This window comes from Syngnathus leptorhynchus, chromosome 13 (genome assembly GCF_054491065.1).
Source record: "Syngnathus leptorhynchus isolate UIUO chromosome 13, UIUO_Slep, whole genome shotgun sequence".
Lineage (NCBI taxonomy): Eukaryota > Metazoa > Chordata > Actinopteri > Syngnathiformes > Syngnathidae > Syngnathus > Syngnathus leptorhynchus.
In genome coordinates this window covers 2,984,932-3,009,960 of record NC_141207.1, presented here as the reverse complement: position 1 = coordinate 3,009,960, position 25,029 = coordinate 2,984,932, and the positions used below count along the sequence as shown (strand labels likewise).

The 25,029-nt window shown below is 38.8% G+C and overlaps 1 protein-coding gene across 13 annotated transcripts in view; it reads right to left on the bottom strand.

Moving 5' to 3' along the window:
* The window catches only part of mfsd8l1 (major facilitator superfamily domain containing 8-like 1), a 304,788-nt gene that overhangs the window by 251,284 nt on the left and 28,475 nt on the right, over window positions 1-25,029 (bottom strand). For 11 of the 13 annotated variants that reach the window (XR_015067941.1, XR_015067944.1, XR_015067942.1 and 8 more), the window contains 4 exons: window positions 20,910-21,059; window positions 15,973-16,238; window positions 15,482-15,625; window positions 13,920-14,077 (listed from right to left, as the gene is read on the bottom strand). The gene's annotated coding sequence lies outside the window, so the exon portion shown is untranslated. Of the gene's footprint in view, window positions 1-13,919; window positions 14,078-15,481; window positions 15,626-15,972; window positions 16,239-17,562; window positions 17,595-20,909; window positions 21,060-25,029 lie in introns of those variants that run through there. The other 2 variants (XR_015067940.1, XR_015067947.1) reach the window with 2 other exon arrangements.

Here is a 25,029-nt window from a genome sequence, read left to right as displayed (position 1 = left end):
ATATAACATTTCATTGATATCAATGCCTGTAGTATTTGTTTGGGCAATGTCAACAAAAACTCAGCATTGTTCTTAACTGGGAAAAGCACAAGACCCAGCAAAAAAGATAAAGAGCTGAAATGCAAACATTTGTTATTGTTTTTTTATACTCCTGCCAAGTAGATTTGTAATGCTTATATGTATTTCCATTTCCAATATTAGGTATATAAATTGGGAAACTGAGAAATACTTGAGTAAAAGCGCTGCTATTATGCATGTTTTTAATACTGCGAGTCACAATTGCATTGTTGGGAATGCTTGTCTCACAGCATTCACACAATTACCCCATTTAATTTGCATACTGTGATGGAGACAGGAAAGGTATTTGACTTATCAGTGGCATGGGAGGACTGCCTCTTAAGCCAGGATCATTTGTTTTAGAGGACTCACTGGATCCAGCGGTGCCTGCCTCCCTGTCTCCCCAAACATCGGTTGGCTAGCCACCCACCAGGGTGACCCTGCTGCTGTTGAATTTGACCACCTGCTGATTTGTCCTCCTGGATATTTATTCTTTCTTGGCTAGGTCGCTGTTATCATCCCTGTAGGCACTTATATTCCTTTTGGCAATTTGCCCTTATTCCAGCTTGCATGTGACCATAAAGCTCGCTGCTATAGACCCCCAGGAGATCATCCAACTTGCAGGCACAGTGCCTTTCTTGTCAATACAAAAATGTATCTCTGTTTAAAGGACACAGCATTGCAGCCTACACTATGTTGATTATATTTTGTTGAATATTTTAACTGAATTTTCTGCTCCTTTAAATTCTGGCCCTCATAAGTCCACCATAGTAAGGAACACTGTGTACATACACTAAATCCATTTGATTTGTTAGCTCCTGTTAATTCCCCTGCAGTTAAACCAAGTATTCCCTGTGTCTGTGCACTTTTAAACTCTCAATCTGTCTAATAAATGTTTCATTCTTGCAGATATAATTACATCCCATAACCTTGAGTCCCTATTCTTCACCAAGAAGTATCCCCCCCTTCCTTTCCCAACGGCTCTCATCCCACTCAGTTATACATTTTTCAATGCTGTTGGAACTTTTTAGAAAAGTTTTCTAAAGCTGTGCATGCTTATAAATTCCTGATTCAAATGGCTTTTCTTCAAGCATTTTTGTCTGATTCTTCGCTCAAATATAATAAGACTAAATAATGTTTTTTTTCCTTGCTCAAATGAAAACAGTCATGTAATTCTGACACAGTGTGTCACCAGACTGCCTTGTGAACTCTGGAAACAGGTTAATTTGCATCATTCCCGCATTCACCCATGTCACTTGATACACAACGCATCCTTCCAAGTCACCAACCTTTGTCTGACAAATTTTCCCAGTGACCCTCCATCCTTTACTTGTTTCACAAATACATGCTTCTTCTCTCCTCATCTCCCTTGTCCTGACCATGGAGGGATTAAATGTATAAATCACCCTTTTTTCTCCTTTGGTATAGTTAAGGACCTGATTCCACTCTTGCATGTCTGATCCTCTTATATCAATGCATTCACCGAAGTGTTTTCGAAATTCCTTCTTTCCCTACTTTTTCTGCTGCTACTTAAGCCCACGTAGGCTTTGATGTGCCAACAAGTTGTAAACACGCAGGGCAGGGTGTAAAACGGGATTTGATTGGTTTTGAGTGGACTTCAGAATGGTGGACATGTACCATGAGAGGTGCAGTACGTTTAGGCCTAAAGTATCTTTCGAGGGACAGTAACCTTAATGGTAGAATCAGTACCAGATATTTACAGACTCTACTTAAACCCTAACTCTCCAAAAATATATATTTTCCAATTTTGCTATATTTGGGGCATATAACAAAGGTCATATTTTTCTAATTTGATGTATTTAATTTCAAAATAATTTCAATGTGTCAGTACTCCAATGCTGCTCACAGTTAAATTATATCTATCATTATTAATATTAAAATGCTTGTCTCTTGTTGATAAAAACGTTTAAAAGGCAATATATAATAATAATAATATCAATAAAGCTGATGTACTGGTTCAATGGTTGAGAAATTGGAAAATATGTGCTATTTATTTTGTAATATTTTGTTATTTTGTTCTTATGTTATAATGTTTTGAGTTGATTATAAGAAATGTAATTTAGTCATGAAATACTCTGGATATCAGTCCAATAACCTCCCGATGCGGTGTAATTCCCTCTACCTCAAAACTCAACTCAACAACATGTTGATATGAAATTAAATCTAGCATAATTTGCTTCGACTCCATGTGACTTAAACGTCCAGTCCAGGGATTCCTAACCTTGTTGGAGGTACCGAACCACACCAGTTTCATGGGGCATTCAGCGAACCCCTCGTTAGTGATTTTTCTTTTTATTCAAGACATATATGTTTTATATTGGTGCACAAAATGAGCCGTGCATGAACATCACCTTGTTCAAAGAACAAAACCAACACAATGCATGAACTCACAACAAATTAAATACTGGCAAATCAGAATTTAAACAATAAATCAGGTTTGTTCAGACCTCCTCAGTGGAAGCTCTGTCGAACACCTGAGACCGACTCACCGAACACCTAGGGTTCGATCGAACCCAGGTTAAGAACCACTGGTCCAGTCCTATTGTAAAAGGCTGGTGAGTGAAAAAATATTGCAAATCAAGGAAGCTCTTTGGAATAGTGGTCAGTGAGAGTGGTTGTACTCAATTTTAGTTAATATCGCATTGCCATTTCTGAATATTTTATTTTGGCAGCTCAGATAGGAATGAGTTGGTGTCGGAGAGTGAGCACCACAAGTACCAAGCAGTGAGTAAAGACTAGGAAATAGGGAGGTGGAGGAGGAGGCAGTTGCCATGGAGATGATGGTAATCCTGGACATGCTCGGATAGTATTTTGTTCTCCCCGATTTACAGGCAGCCTGGATGTACACACGATGCAAACACAAATATTTCTGGTTAATCTTCATTTGCTTCACTGACTTCAGACAAATGTGTAGACACAGGGGCTTAACATATGGAATGAAGGCTGGGCATGTCTCCAAAAGCACTAAATACTTGCATTTTACCAATAAATGAGGACATGCGGTTTGGAAAATAGAAGGCTATATGGACAGACAAAATTCCCACAAACGACCCAAATTGTTGTCCTCGGAAAAAGGAGCAACACACTTGTTTCTTTTTTTTCAAGTAGGTGTAATGCGATTAGCAAACTACAGCCAGAGATTTTATTACAGCCCATTCTGTAAGAGCAATAATTTATTCCAGTCATTATGCCTTTAAATAATTTGAGGTGAAAGATTGGAAATTCAGTTTACAGACAAAAGTTCCATTTCTGTGCTTCTGTGTCATTTTGGGAGTAGTACTGACTTTATGTCAAAAAACTATCAAATTCAAATGTATGTGCATCCCGCTGTGTGCCCTGCCTCATCAAATACTTGCCCCCAGCTCCAAGCACCCCATCTTTTCATCACAATGTCTTTCAGGCCAGGCAGAATGAGGCACACAAGGAGAAAGCGAGTGGGGGAGAAATGGAGAAACCCCACCGCATCCCAATCAGCCCAGCTCACTGAGGCAGAACTCTGGCTAAAGTACTGGAACTGAGATGGCCTCAGCTTCACATCCTATTTCCAATTCACGGGCAACACAGTCCAATTCAATTCAAATACTAATAATAACAAATGAGGGACAACTGGATGGTTGCGACATGCTGAGCTTATTCAATGTATTGTGTGAACCTATTTTCACACCCAGCGCAACTCAAATTACAGTCAAACCGTGCACAAGGGTGGAGCTTTCTTTTGTTTGATACTTTCAGGTGTTTTTAGAAAGGGATGTTTGCGCCGTTGAGAGAGTGAAAACAGACTATTTGCTTCCCGGTCGGCCAATGAAAGAGACTACTCTTAGTCCCTTTAAATTCAGCACAAGAGAGGTGCACACAAGCTTTGACGTGACAGAGACTCTTTGGAGCCCATGTAGGAGATTGACAGAAGCAAAGGACGTTTAAGTACTATGTTTTTTTTTTTACGTTTTAAAGTATCTGTCGGGTGGAAATCAGAGGGAGAATGTCATGTGACCCACTGTAAAACTGAACTTGTCAATGATATTAAACACTCAGTCGTTCAGTCGTGAGCTAATGCTAAAAGGTCCGCAAGTTACAAACAAAAACAGTGTTACAAATGACACAATTATCATGGTGAGAGCGAAAGTGTTTAATCCTGTCAAACTTCAGAGTGCACAACACAGAGCCCCTCTCCACGCGCACAATCAGGCGTGTCCAAATGCAATCCAAGTGCATGGCAAATTGAAAACAAATTTCTGGGCAATTTTCACACAATGAAATGATGGTAATCTGGTCTAACTGCAGAACACAAAGCGAGGATAAATCTCCTCTCTAATCCTATTGTGTTTCGCCTACCTGCTCACACTGACTATGGCTTGCTTCTTCCATTTCCACAGCATTTCATTTTCAATAATAAAAACCTGTTAGAACAAGAACATTTACTCAATTTAGTTTATTGTTGCAACTCAAAACACTGCCATTATGACAGTCTTGTTCTAAAATCCCCTCAATCCAACACTTATTTTGTGGGAGCTTGCAGAATAGCGTTCACCTTCTTCAACGTTTTCTGTACCGTATGAACTGGACGTTTTTATTGTTCTATTGTTTTTAGTTGTACATTCATCAACGAGCGGAACAAAAATACACAGCCCAATGACTTCAAACCCACACAACCCTTTTGCAGATGTGTTTCTTCAAGTGGCACAGGAGCTTACAACAAGGTGCTGCATCTGTCTGGCAGGGGCAAGGCCAAGGTTGGCACTGTTAGGAACATCAGGTATAGTACTCCATCAATGTGTTGGGCCTGATAATGCTGCAGCAGGCAAGGTTAAGCTGTGCTCAGCGAAGCTGCCAAGGCCCTAACCGTTTGGCTTGTTTAGTGTGTTGTGTACTCAGCGATATCTTTCGACTGAGGGAAAAGAGGGTTTAGATTGTCATTATGAACCATTTTGTTTGAAGCACATAAGTGCAATATCTGTGGTGGCTTTTTAAATATTAGTATGGGTTTTAATATCATAAATATAGAGCGGAGCTTCAGAACTCAAAGGAAGTCACTGGATAACCAAGTTGAAATAGAATTTAAGAAGGAAATGAAAATGATCCAAAAGAGAGCATATTAGGAAAGCACTGACTTTTCTGGCTGTTTGATCAATATGATGAGACCCTTGTTGAATGATTGCCAGTGTGCTGAAAATCATTGCTGTTTGTTTTGTATATAATTAAAGGCTTGGCCAAACCATTGCCTAATTCATGATTAGTGTTTATCTACAAAAGAACAGGCAAAACTACAAACTGAATGTAATTCACAGGTCTTGCCAATGAATGGGTTTAAGTTTATCAACAACAAAAAAACAAATATCAAGGCTAATATTGAGAAGATAACTACAACTTCTGGTCAGTCTCTTTGATATTATATAAATGAATTCATTTGAGATCCAAATTAAGTTAGGTTTGTCTCTGACTTTTCTGCTCCTGGAAAAGGATTCCAAACCAATTCTTACGGCAGGTGAAATGGAAAAGCTCGAGTCCCTGCTGTGATCTTGAAGATCATAAATAGTTATGTCTCAACCAAATGAATGAAATAAAAGACAAACTCACGGCAAAAACTTTTATATATACATGTTAGTCAGTGCGTCCTGAAGTTATCATCGACCTAAATAAAAATGTTGCTTTTCAGTGGCTTCACTGAGCTTCAGGGTTTTCGGCTTGTGTCCTAGATTAGAGGCATCATCTGTGAGCATCTCAAGACTGATCATGTCATAATCAGCTTGCCGTCTTTATCTGCTCCTATTAGAAATTAAGCATGCTTTTCTACACTATATTCATTTGCTTAAGGCTTGGATGACATAACTAGTTTCCACATTCCTGGGTATACAAGATTATAATGAGACATTCTAGACAATACTTTAATCCAACTTTGCTTGCACAGTTTGCTGAAAGTCCTTCTTTGTTTTGGTATGACTATTCCCCCTTACGCAAAACGAAGTCCCTTGCCATTATAGTTAGTAAGGTTATAGGCTTTGAAACAAGGCCTTGCAAAAAATCTGATGGCATATCAGTGTTTATTATATTATAATGTGCCCCTGAATTCAAAAAGCCTTTAGTTGCTATAATTGCTAAATTTTGACTGATGAGTGCTATATAATTCAAATGATTTCATGCTTGTTTTCCCCTTTTAGATATTCGAAGAAAATGTCTTTAGAAGTGTGTTTCCAAAGGGGCTAGTTTTGGCTTTCATTTCCTGCCTTTGTTGATGGAGAGTAGCTTTTCACTCTTTGTAAAGACAGCTGACTGATCTTTGAAGCCACAAAACAAAACTTTGTCTTTGTTAACAAATAGTGCTGGAGGCTACTAAAAAAAATCCTTTGAAAGCTCATAATAGTTTACCTGAAAATACAGAAAGCAGCATGGTGGTGCTGATGTTGTTCTGGGTAACAAATTTGTGTTCTCCTTGTGCATGGGTTTTACTCCTGTTTTATCCCATGTTCCATAAACATGCATGTTCAATTAATAATTGTTTATGTTGCCTGAGATTCTGAAATACAATAAATATTATCCCAACTTGGGCAGAAGCATCAATGTAAAATAAACTTAAAATGACTCTTTACTTTATCACAAAGGAATGTAAGATAGTTTCTTTCTACAAAAATGTAAGGTTTGCCAAGGAAACACATGAATTGTTTATTTAGTGGAGCCTTTTGTTGCCAGTCTCCACTGACTGCAAAATTGTATTTCAACTGTGCCTAGGCACCCGTTTATTTTCCATACATTAATTATTTCTACATTTTCTGCTTGAATTAATTAGTGATTTCTACTGAATGCCACAATGTCTTGAATAATAAGCCTTAATTAATTGGTTTAGAAATGTTCTCAGAGTATGTATTCTTGTGAGCTTAGCTCAATGGGAGAAATGCAGCACCCTTCTTCATAATTCATCCGGCAGTGAGATCAATAAAGGCCGGCTGTTATGAGTGTTGGCTGACACTGCCAAATGCCGTCTGCCATCACTTAGATCCAACACTTTGGCTAATTGACTCGCAGCAATGTCAGGTGCAGTGTCATTTTGAAGTCTGTTGTGACCTACATGAATGTCAGATATTAGATGGCTCAAATGATCATTTCGGGATGTGTGACCATGCCTTTATTTCGATTTAATACGCAGTGAGATTGAAAGAAAATATGCTTTCATCTGTTGGAACTGAGAGTACTTTGAGGAAGCTGAAAAAAGAAGGGGGGAAAAAAAAGAGGCTGCTGAATATCATTTTTTTTTTAGCTTTTCATTGAATTTCACTTTGTCTTGTAATGTATAGTGGCATTGTTAATTTAGAAGTGTTGAAACTGAGCCAGCGCTGAAGTTAAAAAAAGACTGTGTCACAGTGCACGATTGAGCAAAGACAAAACTGTCAGTGCTCATTGACCTTGGAGAGAGATGATCCTGATTTATCTTTCCCTAATTATTGGCAACTTTCCACAGAACTGATGTTAATCACATATCTATCTTGGTGGAATTCACCTCAGGTCAGTTTCCTCTGGGGTTGTTCAGTCTGAGAAAACAGCGAATGGGCCATTCCTCATGTTATGATGGCAGTAATGCTTGAATTTTGGCGGTTAAACATCTGAGGTTAAAGGTCACGGAGTGGCTGTAATTGTATAAGCCAGCTACTGTTAGAAAACTGTTGAGGTGTGGCATCGTGTATATGACAGGAACCGTGCCGTGCATTTATTAACTACCCTTTAAATCAGTTGAACATTTATATTCAATGTTATATTGTTATATTCGATGTCAGACATCCTACGAGTGGGGGATGGGTGACGTTATTTGATTATCTAATATTCATTAGTGTGACTTTACGATTGCATTATCATAGATTAATGATGGGGACTTTGTGTGGTACAACGTTCATACAAAATAATACATTGTTGTCCGAATGGAAAACCTGTATTCGAGGAAATACGGTAACTAACAGCTGACACGCATCACTAGAGACTTTCTTAAATCGTGACATTTTACCAAACCAACCACGCTTTTATACTGAAAACAAATAAGGCTTTGCAATTTACCACATCTGCCAGTGTTATAGTCTGTGTCTGTAATGAAAACGTCCAGGCAAGGATATTGCACGCCCACGCCTCAGCACAGTGACTGTGAATCAATGCAAGCAAGGTCAAGACAGACAGGACATCAGCAGGACATTCCTCTGTCGGATCAGACAACTTGATGTCGTCACACTGTGATTCCCGAAAGGGTATGGCAAATTACAAAGTTGACGATGGGTACAGTTTATGGTCTGTGTCAGTAGCGTGTCATTAGCATTTACCGCCTGGTCCTAAAATGGCTGATTGAACATATAAAGTGAGTGTGGAAAAAAAATCATGTTTACTACCAAATGACATCCCTAAGTTTTGTTTGATAGTTAAAAATTGATTGTTTGTAAAGTGATGGATTGATAGCTTATTGCTTTTCAGAAGATAGCAACCTTGTGAATGAAATAGAAATCATAATGTGTCCGGGTGCATGGCAAGGGATGTGATCTGAATTCAGGTTGCAGGAGGCAAGTTGCAAATTTTCTATGCCCCTTTATTAGAATCGCAGACTAGCTGTAACCTATCTTGGCTGGATTTTGGACATCAGTAATATTGAAAAATCAAACTCACCCTTGTATTTTTAAATTTGTGTTGAAGTGAATACTTTTTTCCCAAATAAAGATTTACAGTTTAAATTGAAGTGGACAGTGATCACAAAAAAAAAAGTGTGATAATCAAAATATTGTTTGGATGTCCTTCTATAAAAGATGCATGCTTTAATCACTACAACCGTGCGTAGGTGAAATAGATGTAGTCATTTAGGTATTTAACTATGCAATTGTCAACATTTACCGGAATATCCGTGTCATAATTGGCAGAGCTTTGGGAGTAACGAGCTTTCTTCTGCCTTGACTTTTAAAATGAACTCCACACCCTCCTGCAGAGCTCAGTATAAATCAGAGGTTGTAGATCAAGATAGAGTCACGCAATTATCAGCACAGAGTCCAGGACCTGAGATAAATGGCGTAATAATCTGCTGATGCATGAAGATGCGAGTTAAAATCTCTTTCTCCATTTCAAAGCATTTTCAGATGTTGAGTTTAGTCACTGAAGTTGTGAATGTGCTGTTCTAAAGAGATAATCAATTCTTTTCAAATAAATTACTATAAGATACTATTAGAATTATCATTGAAGTTTCATTGTAATTAACTGTTAATGTGGTAAACAAACACACCATTTATTCCAAAACCATAGAATAAAAATGGGTTTTCAGATGAGTTTTAAAAATGGACAGAGAGGGGGATCTCACATTGTTTAGCAAGAAATAATTCCAAAAAGAGGAACTGGCAATGTGCGTGTGTAATTGTTACTGAGGTAGAAATGTAAATTTCCTAAACAAGCGATGCTGCCAAGGTAATTGCGCTGGGCTCTCCTTGCTGATGTTTTCTCCCATCTGTGCAACCCAAGTAAAAGCAAGATAGAGTGTTTGGCTCACTCAGAAGAGAGCCACAAAAGGAAGGGGCGAACGGGGTCAATTACCTGAACACAATTACTGAGACTAACAACTGCCATCCATCACTTGCATCCTCTCTCAGCACCACACCAACGATCTCATCCCCACATGTTGGTTGGCCTTCCCGCCAGATCCTCGAGACACTCTGTCATCCCAAAGAGGCCCCTCCTCTTTCCAATTGAAAACCTGAGTGGCATTCTTAAACAACTTGCTCCTCCTCACCCACTTCCCTGTCTCTCACTTGAGCCACCCCTGCCTGCACAGGTAAGCTACCCTTGACAGTGAAGTCTTCCCGAGGGGGAAAAGGCCAAACCTGCCAGAGTCTGTCAGCGGAGGCTGCTATAACATCTCACTGCCAGCATATCAGGCCTGGAATTAAGACAGGGCAAATTATTGCTGGTGGAATAACTGACCTGATCGCTGTGAATGATAAATTGGAGATAATAATAGACATTATCCCGACGTACAGTAACCAGCAACAAATACAATTGATCCAGCAAAATTAGGCTAAATAAATTTCAGCATTCTTGTTCTAAAGCTAATGTTTTATGGCAGCTTTGAAAATTGAAAGACAAATTTTAATTTAAAAAGCACATCAAACTGGAATAGAGTGTGATGTAGTTTGTTTTATTTTGTGTCTTACCTAGATGGCTGGTTGAGTACATTGAATTTTATATAAAATTATTATTGTAATGTGTCAATATTTGAAGTGTCTCTCTTGGGTAAAGCTGTTGTAATATATATATTTTTGAAATCATTAATGATTAATAATAGACAGACTGTTCCTTGCTGTTTGCATTGCAGTGAAATTTGAATCAACATAATAATCTGCTGTGAAAGAAACACCCAAGGACAATCTGGTATACAAACCACTGAGAAGCCACTCAGATTGTTTAATCTGTAATAAAACAATGACTGCTCCCTCCGGGCCATGTGCAGCCCGTTGCCGGTGTGGGGCCACTCCAGCAATATTAAATCGATATTATTACATTGGAGGCAAAACTCGTTCTTAAATGAGCCAAGAGGAAAGATGTAAACATTCTCAGGTTTCAATTTCCCATTTTATTTCCCTAAATATATTCTAATACACAAACCCATACCACAGCGGGCTATGGAAAGAATAGGAGGTGATAAGCATGATCGGAAATGTGATGAGCAGCCAAAAAGGCAAAGCTCATGCTGCTGCAAGACAGAAGAGTCTGGCAAGAGGGGTGTCTTGAGTCCAAGGTTATGGATTTGCATGCCTAATATGTGTCTGGAGTAGCAGTTTTAGGGTGACTGAGGTTACATGCAGGGTTCACTGATTAGTCATTATACACATCAGTGTATGTGGATAATTTTGTGTTTTATATTATTTATTTATTTTATTTCACGCAACCATGGTGAAATAAAACTGTGAAAAGTGCTGACTCAAATGTAAATGTGATTTTCACAAGTGTTTATGTGCAATCTTGTTTATTTCTTCCAACTTCCCTCAAACAAAGTGAATATTTCCTTTACAATTCCAACTATAAGAGCCAAACTCAAAGATCTTAGCAAGAAAGGTTGAATGACACTGAGGTTGTTACCCTCTCAGAGACCAGCCAATCTAAAAAAAAAAAAAAAACACCTTAAGGCCTACCCGTCTTTTATTTTCGTACGGGGTTTTGGCTCGTCTTCTGACAAGCTCTTACTTTACCTTTCTTCAAGTTTGGATGTAGCCCCGGAGGCCAATTACTCAGCGTGAGCACAAGATCCTATTACAAAGCCAGGTCACGGTCCAATGTTCTCCATACTCAATATACTGGTCTGCAAAATTCCCGAAATACCTGCTTCTACCTCAGGCATGGAGTTGACGAAACAACAGCCAACACACCTGCAACCGGGCATTGTGTCCAAATTCAACGACCACTTGCATGTCATTTCCATTTGCTTCATAAATATTTATTCAGGCAACACTAATACAGTATCAATTAAAGCCTTGTGTTTGGTGAGTCAGAGTTATTGCTGATGTTGGTTGGTTCGTTGGTTCGTTGGATGGATGGATGGATGGATGGATGGATGGATGGATGGATGGATGGATGGATGGATGGATGGATGGATGGATGGATGGATGGATGGATGGATGGATGGATGGTGGACGAATGGATGGACGAATGGATGGACGAATGGATGGACAGACTAGCAGTTGGCAGTTGGCAGTATTACAGAGGGAATTATTTGGAAAATCTTGTGCACCATCCTTTGAAAAACAGGTCTATTTGAAACAAATTCTTTCTGAGAACAAATAATCATGAGAATGATTTAGGTGTAAAAGTTCAGCCTCTCCGACCTCTAGTGACACCGGAGCCTTGGGTATATGCCAGATGATGTCACACTCAACAAACTCGGGAGTCTGTGTACACTGACACAAGAACACTAAATTGTAATCAGACTTGACAGTCCACCGGCTGCCAGAAAGGTCATCTCCCAAGGCTATTCAGCATCAAGCTAGAAGAGAGCCAAAAAGACAAATGTGGGGGTTGAGCGGTAGTTCAGAGTCCAAAGTGTGAGGTCCAATGAAAGCAACAAGAGCAGGCGTGGAGAGATAGCAACAAAATTGAGAAAGCCAAGGAACCAGATTGCTCTCATGGCTTGAGGCTGCTCACTACAGCTGACTGTATATAGGTCAACTGCATCTGTTCCGGGTCAAAGCATGACAGTACATTTAATGGAGTGAAAATGATATGCAGCCAGTGCCAGAGGGTCAAACCTAAACAAGTATTTTGCTTATAGTTATGTGGGTGTGACTGGTTGTTTGTCTCAATATGTACCCTGTGACTGACTGGCAACCAGTTCAGGGTTCCATCTGCCTTTTGCCCAATGTCAGCTGGGATAGGCTCCAGCACCCCGCGTGACCTTGAACAGGATAAGCAGTGTTGAAAATGGATGGATGGATGGACCTGCTTTAAATGTTTAATATGCACAGTTGTCCCTCTTCAGTGCAAGAGATAATAAGGAATATATATACAGCATATAAGGAAAGCTCATTTAGCCCTGTAAAGCTCTGACGACAAAGGGGATATAGGTCAAGCAGGAGCGGCTCCAACAAGCAATTGGATTCTTAAACTTCATAACACACACCTCGGTGTTCTTGAACACAGAATTTGCTATCTTCCATTGGAACTAGAATAGGTGACTCCAAAATATTTTTATTTATCATTATTTATTTTTTATTATTATCATCTTTGCTTTTGATGACACATCATACATGCTGCGAATTAAAAACTTGCTGAGATACTTCAACACTGCGTAGTCGATGGAACCGGTGACAATCACTTCAAGCTGAACTGTAACAACATTGCTTTCCTGATGCTTACACATCAAATAAAGGCCTCGATGAATAGTTATGTTGTCAAGAAGGAATAATTGTGTTGTTAAATACGTAACCCTAAAGCTACTTGAATGAAAGAGGAGTAATTAAATGTAGTAGTGATAGGAGGGGTTGTGATTGCTACCACATGAACATTAAAAACCAGAAGGTCTCTCAAAGACATTAAACTGTAGCACGTAGAGGTAAGTACAGTACATGCAATTTTGTATTTATGGTGTCTGGGGACAAACTCTTCTCTAGTGTAGTAAGTAGCTACCCTGTGATTTGCACATCTGTACCACAGTGATAATCTTTGTGGTCCTTTGCTTTGATTTAAACCCACTTCCACAATACACAAACCACTTGCACCCATATTTGGAGGCCACCTCCCAGTTATCTTCTTTTACAAAGACACAAGTGATATATCACTATTACAGCAGTGGCGGGTCGATTGCCTCCATGAAGTAAAAGAAAAAAAAAAAAACAGAAAAGTTTTCCAGAGTCCATACCTCACTAACTGCTACACTTTGATATTGAAACAAGAATTTGTCAATTTTACGAGAACACTTGTTTGCCCTCTGTTTGTATGGTCTTATAATCCCAGGCCTTAGTTTGGAGAGGGAAGGTTTTTCACTTTGAAACCACATAATGACCATGGACTTTCTCTGATGGCGTGAGTGAGTCATGTTTTCTCTTGTGCAAATAATTGAGATACTCTTGAGTTAACTATTTACGCCCAAATCACTGCACTGGAATAAAAAAAATACGTGGGAGTCTGAAAGAAAAACGATATAAGTACTGACTGTATTTAATACATGTATTTTTCTTTTAAAAGTAAAATTACTAAAGAAACAAGGGAAATTGAAACCTAATATCATTTGAGAATGTGACAGCAGATATTTACAAATATAGCAACAATAGGATTAAGTCGAGAATGACCATATGAAATACTTTGGTTCCTCAACCACCTTTTTCCAATTGACTTTATTTTCTTACCTTTTCTTGTGAGTGTCATCATTTTCTTATCTTGCAGATTCTGTGTGGGCGGGTAAGCAAGAATTCACACCACCTTGAAAATACATTCTCCATCCTGACAGGACCATGATCAGATACCGTGTAGAGTCCTCCCTGTTGTCGTGCAGGATTAATAAATCCTGTGAGGGAAAGTTAGAACAAAATGTGCATGATACACTTTTGCACTTAATATAAACAATTAATTTATTATAACTGACTGTCAGTTACAGTGTCAAACACACAGCAAAGATTTCCACTCTTTTGACAATTTTTTATCCTCACAAAACAGCTCTGCTTTCGTCTTTGCAGCTTTTCTAAAAGTTTTTAAGGATCAGTGGACCAATATTTCATTTTATGCTATCTTTCAAACAATATTGATTCTAAAATCCATGGTTTTATTCCAGTGCCTACACAGCTACCGCTGGCCTTTTTAGAATGGTACCGTGTATCTATGCTGGTGGGGCTGGGGTGATATGTGACAAACCAGTGCACAAACAAACCATCTAAAACACACTGTTAGGATTGGATCACAGCGGCTTATCAAGGATGTGACCAAACAACCTTAGAATTGAGACAGTCTGATGCCTGAGAGTATCTTGGTGTATAATGCCCTCAGCATGACTGGTGATGCATGGGGCACACTATTACGCAAGATTGTCATCTGGGTGAAGCGAAAGATAAACTCGGATCAAGTGTTTAGACAAGGCCAAAGTTGTTGAGTCAAAATGGTCAAGTCAAAAGAACATAGCATTTCTATTCACATATTTTGCTAAATTGGCATTGACCCTTTTCATTGTTTTGAAAAGATGAATTTTCTGTATTTTGACAGTAATATACTGTCGCCTCTTTCTACTGCTCTGAATGGAATCCTCAGCCTTTACTTTGAAAATTGAATGAAGCGTCTATGAGCAACATGCTGAAGTAAAACCGTTGCTGCATTATGATGCAGCTATGATGTCAGCCTCCCTCATTAAATAAATATGTTATCAGATTCTGCTTGATTGGAAAAGGCTGGCGTTCTTGGGCGGTGATACCTTGAGGCCTTGATCAGAGAGCCATATGTGCTTTACGTCCCTTGTGAGACAGTTTTGTAAGTTTTCCGCAACCTAATAGCTTTATTTATGTGTTCCAGTGCATGTTGAAAGAGGCAGCATGAATATAAAAGTGCAGCAGCTGAAAATAGTTTTTGTTCTTTGGAGGCCAAATTCCAAACAATAGGCAACTGTGATATGTGAGACTTTCTGGGGTTTATTGGGGAAGATTATTTTCAGTCTCTAAATGGGCTGAACATTAAATTGGATTGGGCAATATTTCAAATGCCTGATAATCTGATATGAACAAATGTACAGTGTCGAGTCTTTCTTCACTGGTTGTTAGAACAGTACCCTCCACAAAGCAATTTCACAATTTTAGGGTTTGAGATTGAAATTCTGAATTACGGCCAAAGTCTAGCTATTAAATAAAGGGCAGTTTGTGCTGTTGTGGGCATGAACACAGTCAACGCCATTGCCACCAATCATTTCATTGAACTGTGGTGTACTCACATCTTGCATGGTGACATCTCTTTATGGCAGGGGTGTCAAACTCTTTTTTTTTCACGGGCCGCATTGTAGTCATAGCTTCTTTCGGAGGGCCATTATGACCGTCAACCCAAATAGATGAGCACCTCATATTATATACAGTAAAAGCTAAAAAAAAAAAAAAAAGGATAGTATTAAAAGTGAAGACAATTTGCAATTCTAGTAATGACCCACAAATCCGTATCTGGCCCCCGGGCCTTGAGTTTGACATCTGTGCTTTATGGGATTTGATGCAGCAATCCATTTGTAACCTGAGCATTATGCCGATAAACAAATACTATAAATACTATCTATGTTCAATCAATCAGTTTCTACAAAGTTTCAAAGGGTGTATGTATTGCTTTACATATTGTGTGTTAAAAATGTGTAGTTATACATGGAAATGGAAAAAAATGGACAACTTTAGAAGTCAAGAAGAGGTAGGAAGCAAGTGCTCAAGTGGCAAATTGAGGTACCTTGGAAGTATCTGTTGTAACTGCCGCCAGTCAAGAGTTCCACAAATTACTTTCTGCTCCAAATGAGTTCTGTTTGCTCGTCACACCCTGGAGTTCTGTCCATGTCTTTCTCTTCAGTTTCATTTTCTTTGAGCTTTCCTCCATTTTTCTTTGTCACCCTTAGCAACCAATTATTAATATTGCTGTGTGCCTTCCAGAGCCTTGCTATGTTATTCCAGTTGTACCACTTGTTAAGTACAGCAATGATAATGATGCAGCTTTAAAACCTAAAGGGAAATTGAAGAAAAAAAATAACCATGTCTAACATTAAATTCATGACAGGTTAACGAAAGTAAGGTATAAGACAGACACAAAGTTGACTGGGGTGTATAAGAACAGATTGGGCAATACTATTCGTGGACAAAGTTTTAGATCAAGTGAAACATACAGAGTACATTGGACGTATAGAAGACAGCAGAAAGACACTCAAATAAGGAGAGAGATGGCAAGGGCTGTTCCGTTCATCCTGTATCCGAGCCGCCTGCTAAGCAGATGATGATGAATGAGGCGGCGGGGAGGCCGGCTCCCCTCTCTGTTTGCCGGATGGAGAGTTGCGCATGAGTCGTTTTCTCTCTAATTACCTCTCACTTACCATTAACGCTGCCATAGCCACTCCGTTCCACCATCAGTTGCTGGCCTATAGGCTGCCACTTCCCATTGGGAGCCGCTAACAGAGCAATGGTATGTCGCTCACTTTTGATGCCTATGTAAAATAAGTTGACTTCCACTGAGGTCATTTCTTTTCAAGTTCTGGTTTTAAATCTCTGGACTGTGCCTTGAATAATTAATTTCTCATCGTACTATATCATTGTGTAGGGCCGAAATCAGATGAGGCAAAATGGTGATGTAATCAATTAATATCCAGTGTCAATATTTTCTGGTCCAATTTGATTGAATTGGCTTCTCGAATCTGCACCAGCTAAAACAAATAAGTGTTTTATTTGTGAAGTTTTGAAATTGAGGTTATCTTTCCATGTATCTTGGTTGGCATGGAGTCTATCCCAGCTAAAAAAAAATTTGGCCCTCTAGGTTCCAGTCAATCACAGGATAATTGTGGTAAAGAATTTACTGCATAAAATCTGCAATTGATTAGCTGCATAAAACTAAGTCATGTGATCCTCAATGGGAGATGCAGAGTCATGGACAGATTTCTTCTACAGTGTCAATGTTCAGTGGCAGAAAGAATCTTTCTTCAAACTCCACGGACACTTTTCTCGAAGTACCTCTGTCAAAATGGGATTGGTTGATTTCAACGAATTAGGACATTGAGTATAATTAAACAAAAGTAGATATGTAAAATTAGCATCTGTGTCATTATAATTTAATGGCAGAGAGAAAAATAGAATGGGTGCACCATTGAGGACTGATGGCTGAAGGACAATTTAAAAGGAAGGAACTTGGAGAGATTAAGGCACATTGTAGATGTGTCTGAGACGTAAATGGGGGCATAAATTCTTTTATGAACCACAATACGCCAATAAGCCAATTCCTTATTTACTGAACTGTTGGATTCCATCCATTTATACATCTGGTCATCCGTCCGTCCGTCCATGCATCCATCCATCCATCTTAAAGGCAATACCCTTTCAAATCAAAAAGACAAAGTGCACTTGTGTCATGTTATCAGTCATCTTAGATCCCACTGAAAACAATTCATCCTTCATACAGCATAGTTGTAGGTGGCCAGGAATTGTTGACAAACGTATCCACATAAAACCAATAGTCTTTCCATTTTACCTTCCCCTCTAGCTCTTAATCACCAAAGATAATTAAGAAACACAAAAGGAACTTTGGGAAATTTGGGATTGATTTCATAAATATTTTCTCAGTTTACTAAAAATTCATTTAATTTCAAATACATTTGTACAATCACAGAGAAATTATTTCACCTCTATGGTCGTTTTCTACTGAAACCTTAAGTAAACCCAGTGCCGAAGGCATGGAGCCTTATTAATATTAAAGGACCGTCTTTATTAATTATGAATGAGAACAAGTGTGAAGACTGAGAACAGGCTGCAAAACAGTAAGACCGCGGCTGCAACAATACGGGTCACACCAATAATCAATACGTCTTGCTCGCCTTAGTTTTACTGACAGTTCACAGAGCAAGCCTACTTATTTTGTATCCTCTTCGTCACATGAAATCATGTAAATTTTTGGTTGTATCTCTTCTGTAAAAACAGGAATAATCAATCAAAATCTTTAGAATGTCAGTGTCAGTTCTAATTAATATGTCCATGTACACTATAAATGTGCGTCTGTATTTGAAAAGCTAACAATGTGGATCTTTTCAGCTTCTGTAACATTGCTTTATAAATGATTCATCTTTTTCCATTAAAATGTCCTGTGACATCTGAGATGCCTGACCTGGCAAAGCAGATGACGGCAGAGGAGTGCCACAAGGTGCTCAACCAGGTCCACTTGCACTTGGCTCACGTGCATGTCAACCAGAGCTCCAACAACTGTGTTAAAGTGCTTCCCAATTTAGACTTCCTTAAAGATGGTGAGGATGAAATTGTATAAAAGCCTCCAAGACTTCAACTTGACAGTAACACACAGTAAGTACAGTGGTAGCTTCACTTACCAGTGCAACTTTTACCCGGTGGATTTCTCTCGCTTTATTTAACAGCGTTACAGCGTGTGGTATTTTGATGATTATTTTTTCAACAATTAACAGTCACTTGCATAAATTTTGTATACACGAGTTGTATATTAATTCAAAATTTTCGAATGGTGATAGCAATTTAAATGGGAAAATTCATTCAGCCAGCCTACATAAACGGATTACTCCGATGGTGGAAAACTTGCATTAGCTACGGCCGGTCCACTTGAAAGGCGATTTCAAGGTTTTGTTACACATAAAATATTACACAGCTTAGCACCTTCCTATCTTTCCAATGTAGTGGTACCGTCCGTACGTGCCTTTCTGAAACCTTGGTTCAAAACACTGAACATTCAAAACTGGTAATGCCCTTTACCTTCACCAGCTGTATGCTAAAAACTGTAACCTCACACTTTGAGTATTCATCCAACTTCAGCCTAAATGAATTCATTCATGAATGCACAGTCTCCCTTGTTTTGCCTTCACCCTTGCCTCCTTCGAACTCTAATGTGCACATTAATTCCTTGTTGCCATCTGTCCCTTAAGCACATCCATGTATTGGTTTGTATGGGTGTGCCGTTAGTTCTCCGCTGTAGGAAATAAACATGGATGTGGTGCCAGGTGTGTTCTCGGGAGTGGCTGTGACCCCAAACAGAAGTCTTTCTGCTGCATGACACAACCACATGACACATTTTCCCATCTGTGATTGCAGCCGTCTTTGATAACTTTTAATGACAGGAATGGCCTTTTAAGATCCTTTTATATCACTTCAATAATATATGCAGTTTGAAATTGGGTTTTGGTAACAGCATGTGACACGCTACATAAGGAAGGAAGGGCTTTGGCACTGCTTAAAATATTTGTACGCATTTTGAATAATTGCGTAGTGACAGATGATTGTATGTTTCCACTTTGGTTCCCAGGCCGTGATCTGAGAAATTAACATACTAAGGCTGGTAAAATCTTTTTCTATGCAACAAGTGTCTTTTACTAGCAATTTGCCAAGTGAATAATTCACATAGCTCTTCCACCTCTAAAGACACCTATCTTATTCATTATTTAGTTGCCTTTTCACTGGGGCAAGAGGGATGTTCAATTATTTAACAACAATATCGAGCACTGCAAGGGGTTAATAGGTCTTTTGCTGGCAGTGAGCACAAGAGGTAAAATGGAGAGTGGATGTGATGACATGAGTAAAGAGTAGAAGATTCGTGATAAAGGTCTTGTGACCGAGAGAGCTTCTAAGTGGAATTTTTGAGTTTAAACAGATCGTGATCATATGAATCAGACTTGGTTTGTTTCTCTCAAGTGACATTCATCTCTTAATCTGTTACATTTATATAGATGATGATCTGCACTATAACTGATCAAAAGCTATCATTTTTGTAATGTTGGAGTTATCATCACTAATTGATTCTATGAGCCATAGGTCCTATTAATACTGCAGTGCGGGCTGGATTAAGAATTTAACTGCCCATGCTCATTAGTGTGATTGATCAAGATGTAATAAATGATTGAGCTAGATTTAATCTAATCAAAGTCACTAAGACTCTCTTGTTTCAAACCGTATATCGTCGCTGTTAGGCGGAAACCTCTTGACCAAATATGGTCAAATTTCTCAATTCTCACGGTCCTTCTCCATCTCTTCTGCAATTGAAGTACCCGTTGCCAACAGGTGCTGTTTGGACTATTTTAATCAATGCCAGTGTAATTTTTATAAATAATACAACTTGAATATATATATATATATATATATATGTATATATAAATATATATACATATATTTTTTTAAATATGTATTTGTAATGAGTTCCTATCAGAATACTGTGATTGAGTTGAATACACCTACTTTAATGAATGCAGTCTGTTTCAAGAAGCCAAAAATGAGGAAATTGCTGGAACCACATTGTGCTTTCTTTATGCTGTTAGAAAGGTTGCAGCGCCCCCAGTAGGCACAATGCAAAAAAAAAAAACTGGTTGGACTTCATCCAACAAAGTCATAGCCACCAGGAAAGCTTTTTCTTTTGTACTGTACAATGTATGAACTTGTGTGAAGTGACCATTATCATCAGTGATCTGTGGTTTCCGGAAAGAGACTCAGCAGTGCCTGACTGTCTCCCAAATATTCCATGTAATGAAGTCAATTTAATCTCAAATGCCATCAATAATTGCCTCGGTCTACCCTACAGCCTTGAATACTTTTTTACAAGATCATTTTTATCAGTTGAAATACATCAAAAAGCAGAGGAAATACTTTATCTTGTTTAATTAGTGAGACAAAAAACATCTTTTTTACCTTAACATTTGAATCTCAAGTGCTCCACCCATGCGCTCTCTTTGAGGCTGCTGCCTGCTTGCCTGTCATCCAAAGATGTTGAGCACACGTCTTGAGAGGCTGACACCTTTCTTGCTTGACATCTTCAGAGAAACCTCACACGAGTTCATCCTAGGAAGTGGACACAATTGATGGTCTTTACATCAGACTTCATTCAAACTTGAAACTAACAGGCGAGCAATCTAAACAGACTCTCCACTCCACTACTTTCCTGTTTTTTCTTCTCTGTGCTGAAAAAGCAGATGGTAAACCTTGATAGCAGTACATTTGTCTGTCTGAATGTATATTTGTCAGCACAGACTTGGAGTAGAATAAAAAAAATAAGTCATTGCAGAGAGAGGGGGGCCAACAAGTGAAATTTGCCCCAGGTGATGGTTTGAATAAACTCACACAAAACTTCCTGTCAGGAGAGTTGCATATCGCAGAAACACAAAGAAACAATGAACTAATTAAGATGAAGCTCTCGATGCAAGGTTCATCGCAAGTCCTTGAATGGATGTTGGCCAGACTGTGGAATGAGCAGAGACAATTTTTGTTCTTATGAATTCAGATCAAGGGAGCTGTCATAGTCCGCCTTTGTTTATATTTTTTATGAATGTTTCCAATTATTACGTAGACTTTCACTGCAGTAAGATGCATCCAATTTGTGTGGATTTTTGAGAGGACATGTTTCTTTCCAGAAAGAGAATGCCCCATTTCATAGATGTGTGGTTGGAGCTTGTGGAAGAAACTTACACCATGACCTCAACCCATTTAAACACTGCAGGGAGAAGGACAAGGTGAAGTCTCACACCACAGAATTTTGTAGATTGTCGTCTGGGAAGAATATAACAATATGTACTGTCCTCCATTTTTACTTTTTGCTGGTTTTATAGAAATGGTGCCTAATATTTTTGTGCATAAAGAAAATAAATATTATACAAAAGCTGATGTTGTATTGTGTTAGTTCCTCATAAAACAAAATCAGGTGAGTGTGCATTGGTGTTTGCATTCAAAAAAATGTCCAGCAAATTGTTAAATTGAGCAAATAAACCCCCAGATTACATCTATAGACCCGATTTATCAAGAGGAAAGATGGATTTGGAATGCAAACAGAGGCATATGGTAAGCATTTAGAGATTATGCTCTGTTATGCATTACAGGTGTGTGAAAGTAGAGAGGCGAGAATATGTACACAAATCTAATGAGCCCAGATTTGAATCTGAAGATAGAGTCTATGAAGTTTTCATGTGTAAAATGTTGACTTATCCCCATTAAAATCTTTCAAATTAGTCAACCGGAATACCGTATAGGCCACTTTGACTAAATAAAAAACAGCAGTTTGAGCAATGAACAATGATATGGTCAAGTTTAGAGAAAATAAAGAAATTCTGAAAAAAAATCTCAGTTGTTATTGTATTAGAAATGGGGAAGGCTAAATGAAACCAGATTTTTTGTTTGATTAGTTTATGCTAGTTTTATTATTTTATTGTCTGAATAACTTTACCACAGTGTCCCTTCGAGAAGAGACCAATCTTTGGTGCACATTCAGCAAAGAGGAAGCATGTGTCACTAGTATTTGCTGAGGCAGACTGGAAAAAAAAAAAGGGAATACTTTTCTTGTTTATATACAAGAAATGAAAAGCTTCGTGTAATGTCTTTCAGTCAACCAGATTTTCAGTGCAGTAGTCCGCAAATGTCTCATTGTTTGCAGGTACTTGAGCAAAATGGAAAACCGACATACTAACTTGGATGAATTCGTAACATAGTGAAACTGTGGATAAGTGTAATTATGTATGTTTCAATTCAAACTGAATTATTAATTACACCCAGTTCAAAATTAGCCTTGGTAGACCTTGAACAGATAAATATAGCGTTCTACTAGAGCTACGTATTATGATGGCAGAAAAAATGGGTGTTTACAAAAAAGGACCCTTGTGATGAAAATAGGAAAGCAAAGCATGGAAATGAACTTTGGAAATACTAACTCAAGAGGTAAACTTAATGGCTCCTTGTGGTGCATCTCCAGCTGTGGTTTGTCTTGTTGGGATTTAGCATCACTTCACCTGTCACCGTTTTGTTTCCAGGAAGGAATTACGTTTTGACAGCACAAATACAACTGCATCTATTATTTAAGAGAATGAAAGTATATGAATATTATTTTCTCAGCTGAAAAGAAATATGCATCAATTTGGTTAGAGGGGCCTTTTTGTTGTGTGATTAAGTGGCGTTGCACCAGGGCTAGGGAAAGATTTCAGCTCTGTTAAAAATCTGTGTAGCTCAATTTGAGCCCCTAAGCATTTTAAGGAAGGATTTCAGTGTGGGCTACGGTCAGCTAAAAGTAATGCTTTTTTTTTTTACAGAATTTTGCCTTCTGGCCCCAGGGAGGTCAGCAACAGCTCCACTTGGCACTAACATCCACTCAGCCTGGGAAATATACACAGGCTGTCTGTCCACTTGCTTCATGAGGTTCCTCACAAGTGACAGCTTTCCGTTCAGCAATCTGCAGCTGATTTGAATGAGATTGTTGTTGTGTGTGTGTGCGTGTGTGTGCGCGTCCGTGCGTCCGTCCGTGCGTCCGTCCGTATGGGTATGTGCCTAGCAGACTGAATTAGCAAAATATTTTCAGATTCTTGACTTCATCTGGCAGGAAAGAGTGACTTTCATTGCCAAAAATAACACAAGTCAACCGGACAGAGGGGGAGGCGTCATCACAAATCATTTCATGAACTATAAATCATTTGTCCTCTTCAATTATGTCCATCAACTGTCACATTTCCCAATTTTAATGTATTAGAGGGTAAAATAGTTTGCACATCGTTCACACATCAATTTGATCAACTGTGGATGTTTCTACACAGCAGACCAGGCAATTCATCAAGGATGCAATTTGACGTGGTTTGCCATTTTTCTATTTTGAAAACCTTACTACGCTCATGACGCTAGATGACTTTTCTCTGAATATGCATGCAAATTATAAGAGATATGAGTCACATGGCATCTGAAAGATAAACCTCCTCTGGAATAAAAGCAACCTCACTATAAACACAGCTGCTGGAAAATAGTAGACAGTAAGTTTGCATGTCCAATTTTATATCTTAGGCAAGCAAGCAGACAAAGCTATTGTTTCGACCACATTGTTCAAAGACATCGCAGTTGATCCGACCAACATTGTAAACTGAAAAATCATGGATGACTTTGTTGTTTTAAGGATCTCACATATACGTACAAAACAAATGGTTCAGGACTATTTGGTAGAACAGGCTCCAGATTAGCTGTCTGAAATGTCTCGAACACTTTGTCGGCATGACTCATCTTTGCAACTGCTGGATGTATTGGCTGTCACTCTACAGGCATCGCTGCCATTTCTCTAGGTGGTGGAGAAAACCCAAGATCAAGGCTCGCGTAACCAAGATAGATTTAAACGGCTGCTACGTGAATAAAAGTCAAGTCGGATTCAAAGAGATCAAAGAAGAGTTCAAAACCTTTCGACTTTTATTAGGAACAAGGAGCAAATCTAGAGTGATCTTGTTTTGTCTTCTACTCTGGTGTTCAAGGGCTACACTCACTTTGAGGTACTTGTTTGCTTAGGCCACGACCATAAAAAGGTGAAGGTTGGAGACTAACCGGGCACATTTACAACTCGGAGCAACCATCTGGGGTCAGATGTTGACGACAAGTTTTTACATTTTGTTATAGGAACAGGTTAGGCAAGAGATTTCACCGTATTCTGCAGGTCTGTGTTGGCAATGATGGGCTACCGTTTCCAAGACTTTCTGTACAGGCCCATCTTGTTTTACACCTTCCATTTTGGCTGATAGTTTGACCTTGAGCAACAAAATGTTAGCATAAAAGCACAGCTAAATCTTGTCAAATTGCAAATACAACCAAGCAAACTTTCGCAAATGTCCACCTTAGGTCAGCCTCAGTTTCTGACAGTTGCTTTCAATCAAAAGCCAGTCGTGATTACCTCTCAAATCCCAGGACTGCTTTATAAAAACAATCTTTAAAACTGGCCACCGTAAAAGACGTTGCAGAGTGCAACACAATCCAAAATATACGAAGATCCTCCCTAACTATCTGTGCACTAAAAAACAGTGTC